The following is a 26646-nucleotide window of genomic DNA, read 5'->3' on the forward strand; positions in this document are numbered from 1 at the left end:
CCACACAGGGGTGTTGTGAGGAAAATACATTAAAGATTGTGAGATTCTTGCATCCTATGGAAGATCTTGCATCCTATGCCACCATTCTTCATCCTATGGTGACAGGAGCCATAGACAGACTAGTCACTCATCTAGTCCAGTAGCTTCTCTAGCCACAGTCTTTAACCAGCTCAAGATGCTTCAGAGTACTATGCAAGAAACGTTATTATAGTAGACAAGTGTGGAATAACATGCCCACAGTGGGAGTTTCTTCCTAACTCCTCAGTTAATGGTTGGTTAAAATAAAAATTTACTTTTAAACTTCATCTAAAGTAACCATGGCTGTTCCCATTATCCATCTAAAATATCTAATCTTAAAAAGCTCTTGGCCTCAAAGATAATTTGCTACAGAAAGTTCCACAGGTTAATTACACATTGTGTTTAAAAAAGTGTTTTATCAGTTTTAAATTTCAGTTTAAGTGAATATCCTCTTGTTCTATTATGGGAGTAGCAAATAGAAACATCTAACTTGCTTACTCTTTTTTTTTTTTGTTTGTTCATGTCTCCAGTCTCAAATTTTTTTTTTTTTTAAAAAGGCGTGCTCATGTCTTTTGCTGCACAAACAATCTTTGCATTGTAAAAACCTATAGGAACTTGAGAAATGGTGACTTCCACATATGAAAAGAATTCATGAAAATGTGGGATTTTGCTGGGAAGGATTTCCATGGCAAAAGTGGTATTCACTGGCAGCAAAGGGAACATTTGAATCTGGATTAAATTAGAAAATATTCATGGAAATGTTAATGGTCACAATGCTTGTGACTCTAAAACTGGTAGTTTTACACTACTTTCTTTAGAATTGGAAGGGAAAAGGTCTCCCTATCTGGCACTATTCCTTTTCTCTTTATACTTGCTTGGATGTACACTACAAAGTTGACTGTTATGGTCAACCTCTGAAGTGCCAAATGGCATGCCCAGATATTTCCTTAATTTGTTCAGTTTCCTCATCTGAGTTTGGGCATTTCCCAGTAGCATTTCTACAACCATTTAATTGGTCTCTCTTGTATATCTGACAGTTCTTTCCATCAGTTCAAACTTCCTGCTTTCATTATTGCTCATGGTCAGTAACAGTACACTCTACCTGCATCTCACTTCCTAAATTTTCTTAGGAACATACAGACCATCCAGGCAGGGGCAGTGAGTTGTATGGGCCCGTGGTGCCCGGGCTCCAGCAATATTCTGGGCCCGTGGTGCCCGGGCTCCACCAACATTTGGGGCTGGGTCTCTCCCCCAGCCCCACCTACCACCCCCACGCACCTCCCCCAAGTGTCCCAGCCTCTCCCCTGCAGCTCCACTCTGCTGGTTCCTGGCATCAACTGCTGCCACAGGGTCCTAGTACCCCCCCGTCCACTAGTGGCACGGCAGGCTGCCCTTCCCCTTCAGACTCTTTCATTTTCCAGCAGGACCCTCCACCAGCACAGGCGCCCCCCTTCCCTCCGCCTGCAGTCACTGCTCCTGCCCCATGCTGGGCAAGGGACAGCCCCTTCCCTCACCCCCAGTGAGGCTACAGTGAGGGGCAGCAGCAGGGGAGGAGGCACACATGTGATGGCAGCCCCCCACCCCCAGCCAGCACCCACAACAGAGAAGGTGAGGGACCTTCCTGGATGTGAGAGGGGCCCTAGGAGCACGTGCAATGACAGTAGTGCGGGGTGAGTGTGCTGCTGGGTGGGAGAGGGGGGCCCCCTCCCCCAGAGTTCACTGTTGCTGGCAGGGAGAGGGCTGGGGGGAGTCCTCTCTGGCCCCAGGTCAGCCAGCCTGCACCCCAGACCTCCACCCCCCACCCAAACTCCCTCCCAGAGCCTTAAGCAGGTGAGGGGCAGCGTTTGGGGGGGAGGGGGTTCTGGGCACCACCAAAATTTCTACAAACCTGCCACTCCTGCATCCACTTTTTTTTTTTACACAACCCCTCGCATGTATCATTTTTATTCTGTGCTCCATCCCTTCACCCACAAAACCCGCAACCATACCATATAGCCCCAAATCCACTAATCCTCCCACTTGCACCTATATCTTCTTTCCCTTCTCTAGCACTTCCTATAGGTTCCTTAAGGTGTCTCCATACTGGCAAGTTGTTTGCAGCTGCAGTAGCAAAGATAGCTGATGAGAGTATCCTGCAGCCTCTAACTGGAGGGTGGGCTCCCTCTGGTGATAAGCTGGATGGTTGATTGGGAAATGAGTCCCATAAGACTTTCAAGGCAGGCTTCCACTGATTGGTGAAGGTCTCCCCTACTTTGTGAGCATGTTCGTCTGGTGTGAGAATGAGTCTCCTTGGCTTCTATAGGGACTAGTATAGGAGCAGCTCTCTTAGCTTGGGATATGTGGGGGGGTGCAGCTGAAGGAGAAACAGAGCTCCAGGCTCACTCCCAGTCCTAGTTGCTTGTTCCCTCAAACCTCAATGCTCAGTTTGCACTAGAATGTACTAGTTTGCAGCAGTTTACACTTTCAAAGCTCTCTTTAGAAAGGATAATGTTAGAGAGATTTCCCAAGGCCTTATGACTCTTAGTCCCATTGAATGTCAATAGAAGGGGGGCACTTAGCTGACATTTGTTGCTTTTGAAACTCTCCCCAGAGACTTCTAAGTGAAAGGTGGGATTTTTTTCAGTCCTGAGTCCTAGAGGCCAGCTCTGTTAACGCAGTGACCATGCAAGCCCCCTCCTGTTGACAATGATCTAGTCAAAGAATTTTATCAAACCTCTGTGGAGAGGAAAGAGGATTCATTGCAATGAGGATAGAAAGGTTCGCTGACTAGCTACATCTAAATGCTGTACTGTGCTACTACTCCTTTAAATTAACTTGGCAAAGATATATGATCACTATTAGGTCAAAATTATGTGAAGCAGCTGTAGTGACAGATAGTTAACCTTATCTTTTCTGTTGCTGACATTAACCCTACTTATAATTGGGGCTGCTGGAATGTTGCTATTCCCCCAAATTGGTAATTTTGTCAGCACTTTTATTACCCAAGAGTCTATTTTTAAAAATATTTAGAATTTGGTATCTGCATTTTTATGACAGTTTGGTGGTGATGATCCTCAAAAGAAGGGTGTTAAAGTGAAGAAGTTAGAGGGTTAGCCCCATTTTAGACGGAGAAACTCCCAGCACAGAGGTAGAGACAAAACTTTTAAAACATTGGTGTCTAAAGTCAGGCACTGCCATTGATTCTCAATGGGATTTATGCACCATTTTGGCATTTTTGAAAATCCTACTGCTAATTAATATTTAGGCACATAAGTGTCTTGATCTTCAGAGATGCTGATACGTGCAAGTTTTGGCCTTCGTGACTTGCCCATGGTGTCATAGTGAATCAGAGTGTCATGGATGGAACCTGTGAATCTAGAAAGCTAGTCCCACCTTGAACTACTAGTTGTTTTCTGTAGTGATATTGTAAAGGCTGACATGCAAGGAAGGAGGCTATCCTTTTCATACTTCTAGCTGAGAGATGTCATGGGAGAGCCTATTCTTATGAGACTTCTGGCCCAGTTCTTCAAGATATTAGGGTGATAATCTAGAGTACTAATTAGTAAGCAATGTTTTGGATAAACATCCAATCATTTGCACGTTTATCTGAAGCTCTGAGCTTGTCCACTACTGAGAACCATAGCCTGGATTGTGTCCACGCACAGAAAGGCCCCTTCAAATCTGAGCTGCCCTCGTGTGTGAAGAAGTGAGTGTCTGCTTCCTCTGAGACACTGTCTGCCTGGCACTGGACCCCATGGAGGGAACTCTATAGGTCTAGAGATCCATGCATGCAGAGGCGGCAGGGCTGAAGGAGTGGGGATAGGCATCACTTTCCCCCCCCCCCCCATCAGCTTCATAGGTATTACCCTGGGACTATAATCAGCATTCCTGAGCATTAACTTTTTGGTTGAGGCCCTGCCACTCCATAAAGGGAGAATCTACTGGCAGCAGTAAGCTGGGGAGTTCCCAGCAGCATGACTCCAGTGTAGATGCTCCAGAGCTGGGAAGGGTGAGAGGGATCAGTGAGCCAGTGCAGGGGCTCAGGGCCTCCAACTGGATGGCCTAATATCTCCAGGTTCTAGGGACTGAACCTCTTGCTTATTTCATGGGGTGGCAAAGCACCTCCCTCAGTGGAAACATACCAGGGATTTCCCCTCCCCCCCCCCCCATTTTCTGGATGTTCAGTGCTGGGGTTTGGACCCAGCTGTGCATATAAGATTCCCCTCCCCCCAGCAATCCTCCAAAGCAGCAAAAAGGATTCAGGGCAGTCTCTGCTTGGATGAAGACAAATAGAAGATGATGTAATATAATTTTACATAAAGAGAAGAAAAACATTTTGTGAGCCTGTCTAGAGACAAATAATTGTCCAATGTTTGAGACTAAGGGTAAAAAAAACCCACCCATAGTCTGCAATGCTAAATTAGTTTAGAAAAATGAAAGCTGTGAAGAAGCATAAAGTGTTAACTGGATTTAATTTGGAACTGCGCCACACACCTGTTCTTCTAAATATAAGTGAATCTGCAACATGACCCGTTACCAGTAAGAGGTGGGTAAGGCATTGAAAGCTCACAGTCTTGGCTCTGCCTTGTTGGCTCTCAATCTGTGAAAGCAGATGAGCTGCAGAAGAGTAAAGCCTGTGAGAATACTTTTTGGCATTACTTCCTGGTGGTCACAGTGACCTTAGATATTTCACTTTTCAAATGTGTACAGTCAGCTCCAATGGCTCGTTGATCCAACCTAAACCCTTTGACCTGGCTCTGCTGTTCTGGTTTGTCCTGGTCTAGTTGTTCTGTGGGTTTAAATTTACCAGAATTTGCTTACTATATGCAAATAAATTCTAATAGTGATATGTAATATTTATGGTGATGGCTTTGGAAGTGGTTCTTATTTATCACACTTATGCTGACAACAACTTTCACTTGGAGCAAAACTCTGCCAAGCAGACTACTTCCAGATCTTATCCACAAAGTGAAGGAGGTGTCTCACAAAAGCTCATTTAAACAACTTCACACCATCCCCCTCAATAGGATTGAGTCTACATAATCCACACACCTCTTGATTTAAACACTGAATCTCAATACATCGCTGCTTAGAGAGTGACCGTTGCCATCAAAGTACTTCTAATTAGCTTTTTATTTAAATGAGTGCAGGCACTAATGTTTTATAAGTGGGGGCATGCTTTCCAATTTCAACATGAAGAAAAACTATAGTAGGCTCTTGTTAATTCTAGATGTGCCTCTTAACTATCTTTTATATCTCACTATCCTTAAATATCTTTCTCTGTGCATCCAATGAAGTGATCTGTAGCTCACGAAAGCTTATGCTCAAATCAATTTGTTAGTCTCTAAGGTGCCACACGTCCTCCTTTTCTTTTTGCAGATACAGACTAACACGGCTGCTACTCTGAAACCTTTCTCTTTTCTGCTATTGATATTCTAAAAATATTTATTACCTATTCCACTTTACTCTTATCCTTTTTCATTGGATGCCCTGACAATCTGGTATTTAAATTTCTGTTGGTGAAGCAATGTTATCTCACAGCAGAGATGCTACAATGGTGAGTATTCATACACCACCAGGCACAATGGCTAGCAGACTCTCTTTTTTTTTTTTTTTTTTTTTTTTTTTTCTTTCCCCAGGGCACTAATTTGAAGAAGCAACCCACCCTCAGACGGTAGGTGGTGGTGGTGATGATGATGATATAGCAGCTTGGATGCTACTTGCTATTTAATGGCATCGTTGGCATGGAAATCATGTCTTCAGTCCAACTAGATGTATATATGACATTGGTTACGGGATTAAAAATTATATTCCTAATTACTTTCACAGCATTTTTGAAATAGATGCATGTATTATATAAATATCAGGACTTTCAGCTGGGAGATGATTTATATCTTCCAAAGTTGCAATAATTTCTTAGTGAAATATGAGCAATCCTTAAAATGTATTTTATTTTTAAATATTTTTTTCTTTTATCTGTGTGTGTGTGTGTGTGTGTGTGTGTGTGTGTGTGTGTGTGTTTGGAATTTCACTGTTAAAAGTAGTGAGGGAATGGCAGCCCTAACCAGAAGTGCCAGGTATGATGCAAGGAGCAACAGTTTGAGGTTCCGCTCCCATGCCTTTGCCAAAACACCACAGCTCTAGTATTGAACACCCTTGCTACTCTAATTGTGGACATCTAAACCAAGACCTGGCACACAACAATGAACTTTGCCAAACACTCTACATTGTGGTGATTTTATGACATAGAGAAATTCCATTAGAGATTAACTTTTTTTTAGAATATCAAACTCATATCTGACTGAAACCAGGTATAAATTCTAGTTTTGAGATATGAATACAACTTCTGCACTTTCTATTCTCATTTATGTTGATGCAATATTTATTGTAGTAAACTGGTCATCAAGGAGTTACTGGGGTTTTTCAGGGTATTATGGGTTGAAGCTCTACTCCAGCCCTTCATTTCCTCTTGTGTTAATGTGTGTTTTCTCCCACTCTGTACCTAGTTGAATAAAGCATCGTCCCCTGCAGTACTAGAAGTTTAGTGTTTTCTTCCACTCTGAATGATCCCTGTACAAAACCTCTGACATCAAAGGGCCAACACCTATGTAATTGAGAGCAGAATTTGGCCCATAGCCTTGTTCCATATTATGTAAATGACAAACTCCTGTTGTCATCAGGCAAAACTCTGACTGTACTGCACAATAGATAGAAGAAAAGTTAAGCAGTAAAAGCGAGAGCTCTTCTTTCTAAAATCCTGTTGCTTATTTCTCCTCTATATATTAACCAAATAAAACCTACTAATATGAAAGTATTTTGACTCTACACTTCATTCCAGAAAGGAAGTATTTTTTTGACTTCCCAAAATATATGTGCAAGAGGTGCCAGTCTGTTAATATTTTCTCTAGCATTGGTTTGAGTGTTTTGGTGTCCTCTTTACCAATCTGTGCTGCACTATCCATGGAAAAAGAAAAGGAGTACTTGTGGCACCTTAGAGACTAACAAATTTATTTGAGCATAAGCTTTCGTGAGCTACAGCTCACTTCATCGGATGCATTTGGTGGAAAAAGCAGAGGAGAGATTTATATACACAGAGAACATGAAATAATGGGTGTTACCATACACACTGTAAGGAGAGTGATCACTTAAGATAAGCTATTACCAGCGGGGGGGAAGGAACCTTTTGTAGCAATAATCAAGGTGGGCCATTTCCAGCAGTTGACAAGAACGTCTGAGGAACAGTGGGGGGTGGGGGAGAATGACCCATCCACTCCCAGTCTCTATTCAAGCCTAAGTTAAATTGTATCCAGTCTGCAAGTTAATTCCAATTCAGCAGTCTCTCATTGGAGTCTGTTTTTGAAGCTTTTTTGTTGAATAGCCACTCTTAGGTCTAAAATCCAGTGACCAGAGAGATTGAAGTGTTCTCCGACTGGTTTTTGAATGTTATAATTCTTGATGTCTGATTTGTGTCCATTTATTCTTTTACAAAGAGACTGTCCAGTTTGACCAATGTACATGGCAGAGGGGCATTGCTGGCACATGATGGCATATATCACATTGGTAGATGCGCAGGTGAACGAACCTCTGATAGCGTGGCTGATGTGATTAGGCCCTATGATGGTGTCCCCTGAATAGATATGTGGACAGAGTTGGCAATGGGCTTTGTTGCAAGGATAGGTTCCCGGGTTAGTGGTTCTGTTGTGTGGTATGTGGTTGCTGGTGAGTATTTGCTTCAGGCTGGGGGGCTATCTGTAAGCAAGGGATTATCACTACAAAAGGTTTTCTTCCCCCCCCCCCCCCCCCCCGCCCGCATCCCCGCTCTCCTGCTGGTAATAGCTCATCTTAAGTGATCACTCTCCTTACAGTGTGTATGATTTCAGAGTAGCAGCCATGTTAGTCTGTATTCACAAAAAGAAAGAGTACTTGTGGCACCTTAGAGAGACTAACAAATTATTTATAAATTATCAGATGCATTCGATGAAGTGAGCTGTAGCTCACGAAAGCTTATGCTCAAATAAATTTGTTAGTCTCTAAGGTGCCACAAGTACTCCTTTTCTTTTTGCAAATACAGACCAACATGGCTGTTACTCTGAAAACTAACAGGAGTGTAGTTTGTAAGACACGAGATGTAATTGTCCCACTCTACTCAACACTGGTGAGGCCTCAGCTGGAGTACTGTGTGTCCAATTCTGGGCATCACACTTTAGGAAAGATGGACAACCTGGAGAGAGTGTCCAGAGGAGAGCAAGAAAAATTATACAAGATTTAGACAACCTGACCTATGAGGAAAATTTTTTTTTTTTAAAGTAGACATCTTGAATCCTAAGAAAAGACAACTGAGGACAGACCAGATAAATCTTCAAATATGATAAGGGCTGTTTTAAAAGATTAGCTGTCATCAGTTGTTCTCTGTGTCTATCCAAGGTAGGACAAGAAGTAAGGGTATTAAGCTGCAGCAATCGAAACTTAGGTTATATATTTGGAAAAAACTAACAATAAAGGGCAGATAAGCGCTGAAATGGGCTTCCAGGGGAAGTTGTGGAGGTTTTTAAGAAGAGGTTGGTCAAAAACCTGTCGGGGATAGTCTAGGTTTACTTAGTTGTGGCTCAGCACAGGGGTCTTGACTTAATGACTTCTTGAGGTCTCTTTCAGTCTTACATTTCCATGATTTTATACGTGGAATTTAGAGGCTTTCAGTGGATAGCCAAATGTTCACAAAGATTGCAGTGATCATAAGATCTAAAGTTATCATATTAAAATAGAAACTGAGACAGGACCTATGCATAACAATTGGATATAAGACATAAAAGAAATCAAGACAACTGAAATATTTCTCACTGTCCATCATTATAATAGATCTTCAGTTTAAACAGTTACTCCATGGATATTGACAGGTTCCAGAGTAGCAGCCATGTTAGTCTGTGTCCGCAAAAAGAAAAGGAGTACTTGTGGCACCTTAGAGACTAACACATTTATTTGAGCATAAGCTTTCGTGAGCTACAGTTGACTTCATCGGATGAATGTTAGTATGCCCCAACGTATTAGTCTTTTTTGAAACTGCATCACATCATTGACTTATATTCAATTTATGATCCACTATCACCCCCAGATCTTTTTCAGCAGTACTGCCATCTAGCTAGTTACTCTCCATTTTATAGTTGTGCATTGATTTTTTTTTCCTTCCTAAGTGAAGTACTTCACACCTATGTTTACTGAATTTCATTTTATTGATTTCTCCCTCCAATTTGTGACTGTCATTTTGAATTCTTATCCTGTCCTCCAAAGTGCTTGCAACCCTTCTGTAAGGGACTGCGGAAGACTTTGTTACGGCCTAGCCAGGGAACTTCTGCTTTCTCGAGCAGAGAGGTTACTGTGGGACATAGCTGCTTTGTTGTTGTAGGAGAGAGTTCTTGAAGGACACAGCTGCTTTGCATGGCCCTTCGCCAGGTAGTAGAAAGCCCCCCTTTAAGAAGCACCTAACTTTATATTCATGAGCTGTTTTTGTGTAATGCTTATGAATGCTGACTGTCTGCCCCTCTGTCGGACTCTGTCCCAGGCAAAGCTCCGGTGTGCTAGGTTCCCCGCCTCTGTGACTGCAACGCTTGGAGTCCCCGTTGCAGGTGGGTCACTAACCTTCAATAAAGCCAATAACTCACAGCTGTCTGTAAATCTCATTTTTCTCAGAGTACTCCTGCCAGGCCTGTGGTGCTTTGAGCACCTTGGCCCAGAACATCTTCCCAGCATGGTGTCATCTGCAAATTTTATAACCATACTCTCTACTCCATTATGCAAAATGTTCAATAGTTTTAGTTATGAGGAATACTGCTGCTACTAATAGCAGTCTGTGTTTTATTTATTTTTTTAAATTTAGGAGTACTAAGACTCAGTAGATTTGTAAATATTATATTTAATATTATTTTATGGTAGTGCCCAGGGGCCCCAACTATGAATTCAGGGCCCTAGCATGTTAAGTATTGTAGAAATACCTAACAATAAAATGGTCAACTTCAACAGATAATAGTCTGGGAGTTGCCATTTGTGCTTAATTTCTTCTAATGATAGACATAGAAGGATGGACTCTGATCTCAATTATGCTGGTGTAAATCTGCAGTGGTTCCATTGAAGTCAAAGGAGTTACTGCAAATTTACAACAATATAATTTAGACTCTGAGCTATATTGCCTTTATTTTTGCTCATTGAGCTTTTGTCCATTTAATTTTTCCAATATCCTGATTTAGGGCATGATCCCACAGCATGCTTAGTGCCCTCAACTCCCATCAAAATAAATAATTTGTTCATGGACCTGTCAACAACAGGGTCTACTCCCATGTGCAGGTACTTCTCTCCAAAGGGAAGAATAGCCAAATTGACTACCTTTTTGGTTTTTAAACATTGCTTATTATAGTACTGTAGTCCTTATAGACATCTGTTCAGAACCATGTTACAGGGGACTCTATGTATATGTGTTTGTGCGTGCGTGCATAATATATCTCAAATGGAGTCAGTTTTTGGCCCTCAGCTATTCCCATTCTGGACCAAATTCTGCTCTGCACTACACAAATGTAACTCATCTGAACTAATTGGATTTATAGGTAAGAATCCATAGCATAATTCATCTCTCCTTACCTCTACCCAGCATGCATTCTCAAGGTTTAAGTGCAAATACATTAAAGTTATGAGTTGTGATTTTTTTTGAGTAATAATCTGATTTTTGAATACTAATCTCAATAGATCACCTGCATAACATTTTAATTTGAGTTTTATTTGGCCTGTCCCACAAGCAATTGTAAATAGCTCTTTCAAATAAATATACTTTTTTTTTTCAAGCTTATGCCAGTGTAGAAGTCCATCCTTACATTCTCCAGTCTTCACCCATTTTACTAGAATGCTTTGGGTAACACTGGTTTTATCCAATTCAAACACCTGACAATCTTAGCTCAAGGTACTTTGCATCTCCATGTGGCAAGCTAAGATCTTGGTATGATTTTTTTTTTAATCTTTTCTCCCCAAGTCTGTAAAGGCTTGAAGGAAACAGAATTAAGGAGTATTTCCTGAGAGCACAGTTGCTCTGAGAGATGCTTGGGATTTTCCCTGAGAATGTGGCAACCCAGTAAAAGTTGATGTCACTTGAAGCAGCCTAACAACTGACTCTGGCAATTCTGCAGAACAAGGCAGGTTAGTTAAGTAGAACAGTCTACACTGCAGAACAGAGCTCACCAAAGCTTGCCTCTTCCTTCCATATTCAATGGAAACAATAAAAACGCCATCTGTTTTACTTCAGATTCTGGTGCTGAATCCCTACCAGGAAAATGTGCTCAAGCTCTCTCGTTTGCAGAGAACCTCGGCAAAATTTGAACCAGTGCAGAGTCTGAATCTGAAGTGCTGCCCAAAATATGAGAGGGACAGGGTGTGGAACATGCTTTTAGAAGTTCTAAAAGAGCAACACTGTGATGTGGAAAATACAGAACCCAAACCACCAAAAAAGAAAATGAACCCTCTGCTGGTGGCATCTGACTCAGATGATGAAAATGAACGTGTTGTTTCATTCCACTGCTTTGGATTGTTATCAAGCAGAACCCATCATCAGCCTGGAAGCATGTCTTCTGGAATGGTGGTTGAAGCATGAAGGGACATATGAATCTTTAGTGCATCTGCGCACAAATATCTTGCAACAACAGTGCCATGCAAATGCCTGCTCTCAATTTCAGGTGACATTGTAAACAAGAAGCAGGCAGCATTATCTCCTGAAAATTATAACCAACCTTGTTTGTCTGAGTAATTGGCTGACCAAGAAGTAGGACTGAGTGGACTTTGTTTAGTTTTTGAATGCAGTTTTTTTTGTACATAATTCTACATTTGTAAGTTTAACTTTCATGATACAGAGATTGCATTACAGTACTTGTATGAGGTGAATTGAAAAATACATTTTGTTTTTTACAGTGCAAATATTTGTAATAAATATAAAGTGAACATTGTACACTTTATTCTGTGTAACTGAAATTAATATACAGGTATTTGAAAATGTAGTAAAAATCCCAAAATATTTAAAATAAATGGTATTCTGTTGTTTAACAGCACGATTAATAGCGATTCATTTTTTCAATCGCTTCACAGCCCTAATATAAAAACGCACTAAAAGATTCTGGTGACAGCATGGTAACCATGAGAATGAATTTCAAGTAGTTTGTGATATTAGCAGAGATCTGAGGGATGTGCATCACTTTACTCAGTGTTCCATTTTGTTTTTATATTGTAACAAATCCCTGGTTGCTTAAGAGGTGGTTGTTTCCACTAGAGGTGTTGCTAGCAAATAATTTATTCCAATCATTTAACACCCCCCTTTTTTATTCTTGCTGTACTCACAAAAAGACTTCATATTTTATAATTTTTTAAATGTATGATGCAAACAAATTTCACCCAATGGATTGCTCACAAACTATTGAACACAATGGGACTATTCACAAAAGTAGACAATCACTCTGTACCACGTTTTTGCAAGATCAGACACTGTTGTGCAGAATACAACTGGATGTGAAGCTTTGTGTAGCTTTGTATAAAAGAGGCATTATAAAAACAGGCCCGAATTCTTTTCCTATTGAAGTAAGTGGAAGTTTTGCCATGTCTTCCATGGTAACAGGATCAGGACCAGAAATTTATATTTCTCTCAAGCATTCATCTCTTTTCAGGTTTCCAGTAAGAAATACAGTGAAGTGTTTACCAGAGATTTCAACTCTGGAAAACCATCCTCCTCTTAACCTTGTGAACTCATCATTTGCCTTTCAGGAATGGATTATGATAAATGGACAGTGAAACGCCTATGCCACAGACTGAAAATTTCAAAGGGCTGTAAGCAAGGCATCCAGCAGAGCTGCTGAGTAGAGTGGCATAAGACTGGGTCAGTTCCGTTCCTATTGGTTTAATCAGAGTCTCTTCGGTGATTTTTTGTTCATACCAGATGAGTGTGGTGTGTTTTTTTTTTTTTTTTTTTGGGTTTTTTTGGGTCTCTTCCACTAACTCAGTTAATGTCAAAGACAAAACTTAAAAGGCAATTGTCAAATTTGTTTCAGTTCTGTCATTGCCCTTGGGTTCATGAGCTCTGACACAACGAAAAAGCTAAAACTTCAGTGTGACTGGATGTCTCCAAAAAAAAAAAAAAAAAAATCACAAAGACCAAACTGGGCTAGGAAACTGAAAGGTCCTTTGTTTTGGTGCAGCAAAATGTTTCCTTTTGTGGATCAATGAAACACATTTGGATCTGAAAATATCTATCTGAACCTCCTGCCATGTCATAAATAAAGTTTGCAAAAAGAAAAGGAGTACTTGTGGCACCTTAGAGACTAACAAATTTATTAGAGCATAAGCTTTCGTGAGCTACAGCTCACTTCATCGGATGCATTTGGTGGAAAAAACAGAGGGGAGATTGATATATACATACAGAGAACATGAAACAATGGGTTTATCATACACACTGTAAGGAGAGCGATCACTTAAGATAAGCCATCACCAGCAGCGGGGGGGGGGAGGAAAACCTTTCATGGGGCCAAGCAAAGTAGGCTATTTCCAGCAGTTAACAAGAATATCTGAGGAACAGTGGGGGGTGGGGTGGGGTGGGGGGGAGAAATAACATGGGGAAATAGTTTTACTTTATGTAATGACTCATCCATTCCCAGTCTCTATTCAAGCCTAAGTTAATTGTATCCAGTCTGCAAATTAATTCCAATTCAGCAGTCTCTCGTTGGAGTCTGTTTTTGAAGCTTTTTTGTTGAAGGATAGCCACCCTCAGGTCTGTAATCGAGTGACCAGAGAGATGGAAGTGTTCTCCAACTGGTTTTTGAATGTTATAATTCTTGACGTCTGATTTGTGTCCATTCATTCTTTTACGTAGAGACTGTCCAGTTTGACTAATGTACATGGCAGAGGGGCATTGCTGGCACATGATGGCATATATCACATTGGTAGATGCGCAGGTGAACGCGCCTCTGATAGTGTGGCTGATGTGATTAGGCCCTATGATGGTGTCCCCTGAATAGATATGTGGACAGAGTTGGCAACGGGCTTTGTTGCAAGGATAGGTTCCTGGGTTAGTGGTTCTGTTGTGTGGTGTGTGGTTGCTGGTGAGTATTTGCTTCAGGTTGGGGGGCTGTCTGTAAGCAAGCACTGGCCTGTCTCCCAAGATCTGTGAGAGTGATGGGTCGTCCTTCAGGATAGGTTGTAGATCCTTGATGATGCGTTGGAGAGGTTTTAGTTGGGGGCTGAAGGTGATGGCTAGTGGCGTTCTGTTATTTTCTTTGTTGGGCCTGTCCTGTAGTAGGTGACTTCTGGGTACTCTTCTGGCTCTGTCAATCTGTTTCTTCACTTCAGCAGGTGGGTATTGTAGTTGTAGGAATGCATGATAGAGATCTTGTAGGTGTTTGTCTCTGTCTGAGGGGTTGGAGCAAATGTGGTTATATCGTAGAGCTTGGCTGTAGACAATGGATCATGTGGTATGATCTGGATGAACTTTGTGACTTTGTCCTCACCCATAACTATTTCACATTTGGGGACAATGTATACCTTCAAATCAGCGGCACTGCGATGGGTACCCACATGGCCCCACAGTATGCCAACATTTTTATGGATGACTTAGAACAACACTTCCTCAGCTCTCATCTCCTAATGCCCCTATGCTACTTGCGCTACATTGATGACATCTTCATCATCTGGACCCATGGAAAAGAAGCCCTTGAGGAATTCCACCATGATTTCAACAATTTCCATCCCACCATCAACCTCAGCCTGGACCAGTCCACACAAGAGATCCACTTCCTGGACACTACGGTGCTAATAAGCGATGGTCACATAAACACCACCCTATATCGGAAACCTACTGACCGCTATTCCTACCTACATGCCTCTAGCTTTCATCCAGATCATACCACACGATGTGGATGAAATTGGAATTGGAATTAATTTGCAAACTGGATCCAATTAACTTAGGCTTGAATAGAGACTGGGAATGGATGAATCGTTACACAAAGTAAAACTATTTCCCCATGTTGTTTCTCCCCCCCACCCCATCCCCCACTGTTCCTCAGATATTCTTGTTAACTGCTGGAAATAGCCTACCTTGCTTGTCACCATGAAAGGTTTTCCTCCTTCCCCTCCCCCCTGCTGCTGGTGATGGCTTATCTTAAGTGATCACTCTCCTTACAGTGTGTATGATAAACCCATTGTTTCATGTTCTCTGTGTGTGTATATAAATCTCTCCTCTGTTTTTTCCACCAAATGCATCCGATGAAGTGAGCTGTAGCTCACGAAAGCTTATGCTCAAATAAATTTGTTAGTCTCTAAGGTGCCACAAGTACTCCTTTTCTTTTTGCGAATACAGACTAACACAGCTGCTACTCTGAAACCTATAAATAAAATTGACATCAAATTTAGTGCTGGAGAATGGGTTCCCCCTTTAGCTCCTGGAAACCCTGGCTGGCAGGCCCTCTTTGTGAACTGAGCAGCACTCACAGTCCACCAGGGTACCTCTGCCACATATCTTTATTATTGTTTATGCTCCAGGTGCATCACAGCAGAGCAGCAGTTATATACAGCCCCCTTCCTGCTCCTTGGCTTTTATATTGCTTGCTTGCTTCCCAGAGCTATCCAGCTGGTGAACTAATTACCTCAGTAGCTCATCAATCTCCCTACAGGTGCAAATGATCTCTTCCACCCTTCCAAATCCAAACTACCTAAATCCCTCCTACTGTAACTATACCCAGTGCCCTGGGTGTTTTAAGTGACCAGGGTGCTGGCTTCCAAAGGGCTCAATTTATAGCTGCTAACAGCGCCCTGCATGGTACCTTTCATGTGATTTGTGGTTTTGAAAGAACTAAGCTTTCTACAGGACTATGCTGACATCATGAGCCCAACTGGCAAAAGTTTTTCAGAGTCTTGTTAAGTAAGGTATACAGGATCTAAGAGACTTCCATAACATCTGAGAATGGGAGGCTTTTGCAATTGAATAGAACAGGGTTGCTTTCTCTTAGGACCACATGGAACAGTTTTAGCAATTGGGACAGGGACTATTTATTTGTTTTTGTTGGGGAAAGGAATTCCTAGGGGTTTGATCAGTAGAATTAGGGCAGGGAGGGGTTTGTGACTGAGAAGTAGTTGGACCTTTACAACTCTTCCCTTCCCCTCAAAATTGAAGTGGTGGTCTAGGTGGGCTATTGAGTAGACAGGGGATCCATCTTAGGAAGCGGTGTGATCAATACAGTCACCCTAAAGATCAGAGCACTGAACAGCCACACAGTTGATATGCTTAGAGGCAACCTTGAATACAAAGTAATATTCGGCATCCCTCTGTCCCCATCACATGCTCTGTCTAAATTTTTTTAGAATGGAAAAGATGAGTGAGGAAGGCTTGATTTTGCACGTGGGTCTCTGCAAAACGGAAAGACATAGTCCGTACTACAAAGAATTTATTACCAGGTCAGCAAAATTTATTATATTTGTTTTTTGTTTTCTAAATCCAGTTACTTATAATATGCTTTTTCCCATAGTTTTGGAGTTTTAGGTTATATTTTCAACAAAGTAGACAGATTTATGTCAAAATCACCTTAGACATCATGATGAGAAACATAGTCCTCTGTTTAGGTATATTTATTCAGGAAAGATTCAGTGGTCACTAGAGGTGGTTAAAATTTTTCAACCAAAGAATTTTCCTGCTGAAAAATGGGATTTTGTCAAAAATGAAATTTTTCATGGGGAAAACTTTTTTTTTTTTTTTAAATTTTTAAAAATTCTTCTACAGGAAATCTTGGATTGAAATGAAAAACATCATTTTGTTTCAAACTGAGCTTTTTGTTTGTTTTTAAAAACTAAAGGAAAATTTCAGTTTGAATCTCTACAAAACAAGTAAGCTTTATTTTGTTTCAATCAGAAACATTTCCAGCTGAAGATCTGGCCCATTCTAGCCTGCAGATTTTGGATTATATATGTATGAATGAATGAACAGTCAGACTTAAACTCCCTCTCAATATTTAGGTGCCAAAGTTCATTCCATATGTCCATGAAGAGGTAATTTTCCTGTAGTTGCGATAGTCACAGATTTCACTTACAACCTTAATGTCACAATAATGTGGCTGTTCTTAAATACACAGTTCCTTGACTGTTAAGAATTGTTTGGAATCACTAGCAGTTCACCTAAAGCAAAACAAACTAAAACAATGATATTTTTAAATTGACGTATCCCATGAGTAAAACGGAGCTATCTTTTCTCTTTTACTAGAACATGCCAAGGGACCTGGTTGGCTCAGGGAATTGTTAATAGGCTATCCTCCATCTCGGGGTCACCAGGTTGAATTCAGCCCAGCTTAATAGTGTCTAAAAATTGTACCATATGAAGGCTTTTTTGGTGGCATATGTGAAATAAGTTGGTGGTCTCAGTCTTGTTCTTATTGGACAGATTTCCACATTGTAGAAACTACATTCACGATTGGCATCTTGCTGGTGCTTTCATCAGAGGCAAGGGATGAAGGGATAGGAGAATGAATCGCCTGCCTTCTTCTAGAGGTGGTCCTTCTGGGTCAGCTGTCTGACATTGGTGAGGCAGTGGTGTGGAGCTCCCCTTGCCAACTGCCCACGCTGTACCTGTTCTCTGAACTTCTGTTTCCAAGGCCCTCCAATCAAACTCTTGTCACGAGGACTAAATTCACTTGAAGTAGAAACTCCTTTCTCATGTGGGAATATTGCAGTTACAAGAATCCAGGAGGCTGAATAGTTAAAGAAAATTACAAAGCTGTTGACAAGACTACTGATTTTGTTCTCTTCCAGATCATGGCTGGTTGGCTCGCCCCCTCTCTCCGAATAACAATATCATGATATAGACATTCCTATCCAGTTAGATTCAGCTCCATCTATAGAGAAAAAGCAAAGACAGTAGCATCAGCAATTAGACAGCTTTCTGTTTGTCAGTCTGCTGGTATTTTTAGGAAGCTGATGGAATTTGGCTTGTCACATAATGGCTGACTCTATGCCAGGTGTCAGGTCCCCTGACCAGCAGCCCAAGTCACTTCACCAACTGTCACCCTCCCTGGCAGAGAGCTGAATGCACTGGAGTTAGCAACTTGATGAAGAACTAACAGCCTCTGCAAGCATCCTCTAATTAAACAGCTATATAGACAACATCTGTGAAAAATTCATCAATCACAGAATGTTTGTTATTGGAATTAAAACACCTCATAACTAATGCATAGATTTACATTGATTATGCAGGAAGGAACAGACTGTTCCAGTTGACTTGCCTGGGCATTTAGAACATCTCTCTTGCTTGCACTACAACCCTTCTGCCTCCTGATTGTGAATTAAAGTTAAAGGGCTGGTCAGCTCCTCTGTGGAAAGTCAGGGCCTACGTTTGTATTGATGAGGGTGGCAAACTCAAATATAAAAAGCAAACCGTATAGACAATATGGTAAAATATATCCCGGAAGTTTCAATAACTGAATGCAATCTTTCCATCATATGAACAATGGGCCTGATTCTAATTTCACAAACACCAATTCAAATTGGAGGTAACTCAGTTGAAGTCAGTGGAGTTCTACTGGGGTAAAGGTGAGAAACAGGACTATAATATCTTTCTTCATTTCAATTTTGCCTGCCTATAATGCCATCACTGTCATCTAAAAATATTTTTATGGACTTTGAATAGGCTTCTGCTCCCCTACAATATATACTATAAATGAGCTACGACAGGAAGATAGCTAGACATACAGGGCAAGATTTCCTGAAGACCATTATTGGTAAATATACAAAAATGCACACTTTTGCATGTGAAGTCAATTCAATAGTGCATGTAATTGTAACCACTGTGTATTTGCTGAGTTAAAAGCAACTTGGCCACCTTAGTGCACAATTACAGGGACTTGTGCAATGTGAATGCAGAAACAGTTCTGAAAATTATAACCACCAGAATATAGCTGGTTTGGTTTGGCTCATTCAGGATGGATTTTATCTGTGTGCACAGGGCCAGAACAAGGCCTATACTCCACTTAGGCTGGCAAAACGTGGTGCATTGCAGTGTGCCAACCGTCTCCACAGGGCTGAATTTCACCTTTTAATTAATTAACTTCAATTGAAAAAAATATAATACAACATCCCTTTCCTCTGAAGCATTAAAAGAGGGGGAGATAATAGACAAAGATTTGAATCTAAAGTCTTGAACCTGCAATGAGCTCTTCATGGCCAGACCTCTGCGCCCATGCTGAGGTATTTCCAATGTCAGGGCCAGCTAGCATAAGGATATATCCTTTCCTTAAGTTATGAGGGGAAAAGGTATGAGTCATTCATGAATGGCACTGATGGAATTTTTTTAATGTAACAGTAGAAACAGATATTTTTAAAAGGGGGTTTGTAAGGGAGAAATGATTAAATTTAAATTAGTGTGTGGTTTTTTTTTAAGATTATTTTGTCTGGGTTTTGGTGAGATCATGTTCTCAAGATGTGATAAAGTGTGATGTTTGTGTTGGGCTGTACTGTGATTTCATTTAATGTGGTCGCCCAGCAGAAATGTGAATGTCTGCAGAGGAGGTTTATGATGGGTCTTTAAATTTACAAAACTAAAAATGAGTAGTAAAAAAGATATGTTGTAGAGATCAGAGTTTTATGTTCCTGCCAGGTGGGTTTGCCAGTAAAGACAGTTCATAGCTGTGTGCTAAACTGTGGTTTTTATATTAAATAAACTCTTCAGACAGATTTGAGGATTTCTTATAGTATAGGGATACTTGATGAACTACTTACACTTCCCAAAATATTATTTGGGCAGCTATAGATCTTAATAACCTGAGGGTGTACAAATACACAGAGAATTGTTGTGGTAAATTTTTCTTTAATACACAAATGTCTGAGACTGAATGATCATAATGGTCCCTTCTGACCTTAGTATCTATGAATCTATAAGATGTTTTAGATAAAAGGTTTCAGCATAAATGTCATGGTCCCCTGACGTGGCCAAGGCCTTTTTGATGCAGCTAAGGGATGAAGAATACATAAATCTGACCCCTAGTGCAGTGGAGAATCTGGGCCTATATCTTACCAGAATTCATCAGGACTAGAAGAATTTAAGGAATAAGGTTTAAGCAGATTTATGCATTTCATACAGCAAAGTCTAACACCTTTTCAACTTTCTTTTGACAGGAATTTTTTTGCATAATGAGCATAGCTCAGACCTCTGTGAACCACCTGTCTGCTGAGGAAATAAAGGGCCCTTTCCAATAGAGCCAGTAGTTCAGAAGTTCTTCTCAATCAACATTTTTTCACCCCTCTCAAAAGCTTGATCCTGAAATTACTATTGACCTCTGTATGACCAACACTGGGCCCATTTTTTTATGCTGGTGAAAAGCTTAACTGGGCTTTTTACTGTACTTTTGGATTCCACTGCCTCTCCTATGACTCCAGCCATGCTGATATGGGGTGATATTGGAATGGTCAGAGCACAATCTATCGCCAGTTCTCCTCCTTCATGGTGGAGGACAAGGTAAGAATAACAAAGGCAGTGACATGCATAGTGAGACAACATGTAAAATGCCTATAAGTTAAGCTTAGTGATCTTAGTGACAAATCCTGCTGGCCAAACTTCCTTTTATATCAATGGGACTTTGGACTGAGTAAGGACTGCAGAATCTGGCCCCAGGTCAGCATTTTTTTTATTATGTATGTTTCACCATTTCTTAGCTGATTAGCCACTCTGTTTTTTTTCCTAGAGATTCCCATGCTCCTCCTTACTCTTCACTAGACATTAGTTCTGATAACCATAGGATATTTCTTGACTCGGATAAATGTGTGTCTCATTGCAGTATTTGCAATATTTCTTCTATTTAAGTATAACAATTACTGCACATACAGTGGTAAAGTTAACTACCACAGGCTTTAAATGTTTGTTTGCTGTATTATGGAAGTCTCCCGTGTTCATATATTGTAAGGCCCTTCTGCCAGGTACAGAAAGCTGCAACAGAGTTTTCGCATATGAATAGCTATTCATATGCAGCAAAGGAGGATGTAATTCACTTTTAGCTATGGAATGGCTGATTGCACAACCTGTAATAAACCAGCTACCCTGTTTCAAATTGGTCCCAGGATCTGAGGAGGTAAGAAAGATGTTTAATTCTTTTTGCACACACAGAACTTTCTCAGATCAATTAATCCATTCCTCCCCTTTATTCATTCGTTTGTTTACTTTATTCAGTTGTTTGTTTCACCAGATGTTTGCTTCTCTAGATTCTTCAGATTCATAACACTATTTTATTCATAAATTTGCATTTACTTTTTCACACTGAAAGTACAAGATGGTAATTGCTTACAGACCCTCAGAACTTTATTTCTAGCCCCATTACCATCTAGGCTTCTTAAATAAAGTATAGAAAATTGTATTTTTAAAAGCTAACCTATTGTGTATGATTTTACATATATTAATGCAAAATTGATAATATAGTTCAAACAAATTGTGAGACAATTGTAAATTGTATATGTTTCTAGTAATAAGGCTGGTTTTTATAGCATTGTAAAGGTACCCAATGTTTTGTAACCTGAGTTATATGCCAACTGCAATTGAAATAACAAAATCCGCTTTAATTCACCCCTTTAGTTACTTTGGTTCAAATCTGAATGTGGCCCATCTTCTTTCTGATTCATTGTGTCCTGTTCTGTTATAACATTGTTTCTTTACAATTTACGATATGTCAAAATAGGACACTATGAATCAGAAATAACATGCAAGTTAGCCCTGAAATAACTAAAGGTGTGAATTAAAAGCAATGTAGTTACGTTGTTTCCAGTTTGTGGGTCTACAAGCCCTTAGAGTAAGACACATCCCTTGCCTTGACTGCTTTTCATCTATCTGGACTAGACAAAAGTACAAATAATAAAACAAAAAAGCCCAGAACAACAACCATTACCACTACCAAATGCAAAATCTAGACACACTCACAAGTCAATGAGTAATCGGTGAGGAGCGATTATTGGTGAGAGCAAAGAAGGAAGATTTTCGTTGAAGAAGTAGATTTTAGGGAAGGATTTGAAAGAGGAGAGAGAGAGGAGTGGTGCACCAGAACTGGGTGACTCTACTGGGCGTAGAGAATAGCTTGATAGAAGTAGAGTGTTAAAAATGACCAAAACAAAGTAAAGGGAGAAGTAAGGCAGGAGGCTGGGGGGCAAAGGGGAGTAGAAAGGGGGAAGGGAGTAGGGAATTAGGGGGAAATACAGTTAGATGAATGTAGCCCAATGGTAAAGTAGGAAACTAGGTATTGGGATAGAAAGTGTAAAGTTGTTTTAGCTTGATATAACTATAAAGAAATTCTGTTTTACATGATCTTTTTAGCTTAAATTTTAAATACATTCTGGCATTAGATGATCTAAGAAATAAGTATCTGCTTTTTAACACACTGATGAATGCAACTGTTTTCATCATCTGCAACCTTTTCAGATTTGATCACTAGACCAACTTTATTGATCCACTTGTTAAAATCTAACTGATTAAGTCCCCCCCCACCCAATTTTCCTGGATTATCTTTAATAAAGTGAATAAACCATTATCTACGAGTCTCTTCAATGGTATTTCCTTATAGACTTTAAGACCAGAGGATTTGATGATGATCAGGCCGCTAGTTATGCCATCAGCTATTTTGGCCAGTTTTTTAATGAAGAAACACATCTGTGATCTCAAAAGGTTTATTGAGGGGGGGCCATCTTATGGGGGTTAGAGGGCTTCCTTGTATGCATTCATATATTATTTTGGAACTACTGAAATGCCATGTTATTGACAGGGTTCTATTTGCTTTTAACACCAGGTACTTGGCCTTTTGTTTTTCTATGAAAAACCAGTGCATTTGCAGGAAATTTTCAGTGCATATAGTCTGAGTGAATCTTGATTTCAAGAGAGTCTGTTAGTTTGAGTTCTAATATACATACATAAAATGTTCCTTAGGTTAGCCGTGTACAGGATCTGTTTTTTATATATATGACACAAGCTTTTGAAGAAGTTCCCAGTTCACTCTAGAGAGCAATAATTACTCTTTTGTTGAAGAAATGCTCTCTCAGTGAGGGAAAGTCTATTTATTGGCTACTCTTCACATTACCCCTTTTCATTAAGGTACCAGGAAGAGTCATATTGGATAAGCTGATCCAATACACTGGAATAGCAGGTCTGGTCTAGCTCCTAATGAACCCAACTGGAATCTTTTCATTGACTTAATTAGGAGTTGGGTCAAGCCCTTAATTTTGTGTATTTAAAAAAAAATACAAAAAACCTGTTAAATTCTGCTGTTGGCATATCAGGGTAGATCCAGAGGTACCCTGTTGACATCAGCAGAGTTACACTGAGGTGGATCTAGAGTAACTGAAATGCAGAATTTGGCCCTGTGTATTTCACAAATTTCAGTATTGCATTAGTCTGGTCAAAGTCACCAAAATGGCATTAGGGACATCCATTGATTTGCCTCTATGGTGCTCGTATGCTCTCTAGTCTAGTACAGAGATATTTATACTGTTTTGCCTCCATGGAGCTATTTAAAGTTGATGTGACCATGCGTCTCCTTCTTCCCTCCTCCCCCTCCCTGCAGCAGGGCACCTTACCTTTAATTATTTCTCATATATCCCTCATGGGAGTTCAGCAGTTCTAACAATTTCTGTTTGGCCAACTGCTAATTTTTTATTTCATACTCTGAGATCCCCTGCATTTAAGGTGTTACAACAACTTACATGTCTCTGACTGAGCGAAGCTCTGGAGGCTTGTAAGATTGAAACACACCAGCCTGTCCATTAGCAATGCCTGCTGGCATATGTGCATGTTAGCAAATGTAAGAGGATGGGGGAGTCCTGGAGTGGCCCTTCATCAGAAGGTGGTGGATACTCATCCAAAACATAACCCACATCCTGGGCTGATGTTCACCCATGTCTGGCATATTTGGTACTCTACTAGAGAACTACACTACAGGCACTATTTCCCCTCTGGGAGGAGGAGAGCAAATAAACTGCATGCAACCGATGTTAGTCACATCAGTTAATGCAGTACTGGAACGCGCTCAGAAACTGTGGTGATGAGGGTGGTACAAGAATCTATACAGAATAGAATAGAATTTTCTGAAAAATCAATTATGATTGAAATTAAATTTCTAAATTCCATTCCTTTTATATGATTTCAAGCCTGTCTATTTACTTTTAAAATAATATTTGATAACAAAGGCATTGCCCCTCCCAGGACTATGAGGGATGATCATGCTTGTTCATTTAAGGTTTATGTTAATACCGTATCATCCCACCTTCTTTTCATCATCTTAAAAATATTGTAATGGGAACAATTTAATGTGCAAATAGTATGTTTATGACTTTTAAGATTGGTTACTACAACTTTGCTTGCTGGCCCTCTTGACAAGCTTTTATAGCATGTGCAGATGGTACAAAACCCTGCTGTCAGGATGCTGCTGCTATTCATACTCCATTGTCTCAACATATTAGGGCAGTTTGCAATTGCTTCAGAATCTTCTTGTTAATCAATGTATTGATGAGAATATTGCTTCTTTACTTAGTAGTCTCCAAATGTCCATTCTCCTCCCTGACAAATGGAATTGCTCTCTTTTGGGCCTGAGCCAAACTACCCCAAAACAATCCCTGGACTTTATCAATTGCACTAATAGTTATACACTTTCTTGCCTTGTATCAGTGTTCCTAACTAGAGGTCTGCCTGTACTTTAGGAATTACAATGGTAAATCAACATTTGATGAGACTTTTAATATGAAATCTACACCCAATTATTTTTTTTGTCTCCCAGCTCTTGGTTAGATGGTTAACTAGCTTTAGCAGTGTTTCTCTTAAGCAGCCCTGACAGCGCACAACATTTAAACTTATTCAGTCAGTTCCTCATAATATTTAGTTCTTAAGTTTTTTATTTTAAAGATATTTTAAGAAAGTTCCATCATACATGATAGAAACTGGAAATGAAATAATAAACAAATTTAAATGGTAACACATACATAAGTATATTTTGCTGCCTAAACCCAATTTTAAAAAGAATGGCTATTGTAATAGACTGGAAAGACAAAAGAATATAACTCTTAAACCTATTGCTATTGAAATGTAGGCCTACATTTTCAAAGGCAGATCTCCTGTTATATACACACACGAATGTGTCTGCTTTTTGCAAGAACAAGCAAATGCACATAAATTAAAAAGTTTCTAACATCTGTGCAAGAGTATATTAGAATTTGCACCCACAAAATCCATTGTTTTTGCATGTTTCTGTGTAAAGTAGCCATACAGGCATTCATATAGTGTCTCACCCATATAATTTCTTTTGTAAGGAGAAAGATGCTGTTTCTGATCTCACGCTAATATAAATCTAACATATCTCAGTGAAGTTGTGGATCAGAATCCGGTTCAATGGCTTCCATGACTCTTTCCGCTCTGGTCAGGTGGGAAATGATTACTTTTTATTGCCATTTCCGTCACTTTCTGGGTAAAAGAAAATAGATAGCTTTTAAACTTAATTCTTCTATGATGGAAAGGCCCATTGCATGGGTGACACTATGTATTTTTTTTCTCAATTTCCCTTCTAATCAGGGAAAAAAATAGATTCAGTGACTTGGTTCCTAAATTGGGTCATATCTGAAGACTTTAAATAATTTACAAGGTGTTTTTTTTTCCACTGAGCTAAAGTTTTAAATATTTCTGCCTTAAGACATCAAGTACAGTGATAATTTAATACAATACTATTTACCCTCAGTTTCTCATACACTGGAATCTCTTAATTCATCACTGGAATGTAACCGTATCTGAGATTAAACATTTACTTAATCAACAAATGGACTATTCTTCATTTGCTAGGGACCTGAGGAGCCATGTCATAATAGATAGAGATGCCAGTCCCTTGGGAAGTTTGGAGAAGAGTGTTGATGATTACACTCCAATAGGTTACCCTTTTCCACCTTGATTTTGACCATTTTTAGAGATGATCTGAATGGTCAGGTGGATTTTTTCCCCCCTCATTTCGTAAAAAAGACATTGGCATGACCATGACAGAGAACTTCACATCATTCATTGTGCCTTTCTTTAGCATTTTTTATAAAATCTACTGCTTCCTGATGAAGCTGAATGATATCGGATCTCATGATCTGTTTGTTCAGGAGGTGTTTCCGCCTTCTGGCTCTTCTACCGTTAAAGGCATACTGTGTTTGGACTGTTTCTTGCTGCCTAGGCTTACCAGCATGGCAGGCAACAGCTGAGTGGCTCTTCTCTTAACCACTCTCTTGTAGTTACTGGGAATTACCTTTCAAAGCCATTTGTGAGGATAATGTTCTAATAAATCAAAGGCTGGATAAAGCCAGCTGGTCAACATGTAGCTTTGGGATACTGAAAATAGAGTTTGCAAAGCATGGTCATGCTTACTAATATAGCTGGAAAGTAGCAGTAAGCTAAACCTATTCTTTATACCGGAAATGTTTTGGTGAAAACACTCTGTTTGATAGTTATACTTTTAGTTAGATTTGTCCCCTTTTACTTGTATGTGTCACCAAGATAATGCCACAAAAATGGAACACAATCTATATTAATTTCCCTTTGTGTAGTTATCAAGTCTTATTCTGAATTAACTTTATTGACTTAATGAAGTTACTCAATTTTTGACTGACATA

At 40.0% G+C, this 26646-nt stretch overlaps 1 long non-coding RNA gene across 1 annotated transcript in view; it reads left to right on the plus strand.

The window, feature by feature from the left end:
• Positions 1-22553, plus strand: part of LOC119861525 — a 47749-nt gene extending 25196 nt beyond the window's left edge. Inside the window, exons 2-4 of the long non-coding RNA XR_005294923.1 lie at positions 12781-12892; positions 16366-16458; positions 20161-22553. This is a non-coding gene — a long non-coding RNA (uncharacterized LOC119861525). The remainder of the gene's footprint in view (positions 1-12780; positions 12893-16365; positions 16459-20160) is intronic.
• Positions 22554-26646: the final 4093 nt, after the last annotated feature.

The sequence above is a fragment of the Dermochelys coriacea genome, chromosome 9 (genome assembly GCF_009764565.3).
Source record: "Dermochelys coriacea isolate rDerCor1 chromosome 9, rDerCor1.pri.v4, whole genome shotgun sequence".
NCBI lineage: Eukaryota > Metazoa > Chordata > Testudines > Dermochelyidae > Dermochelys > Dermochelys coriacea.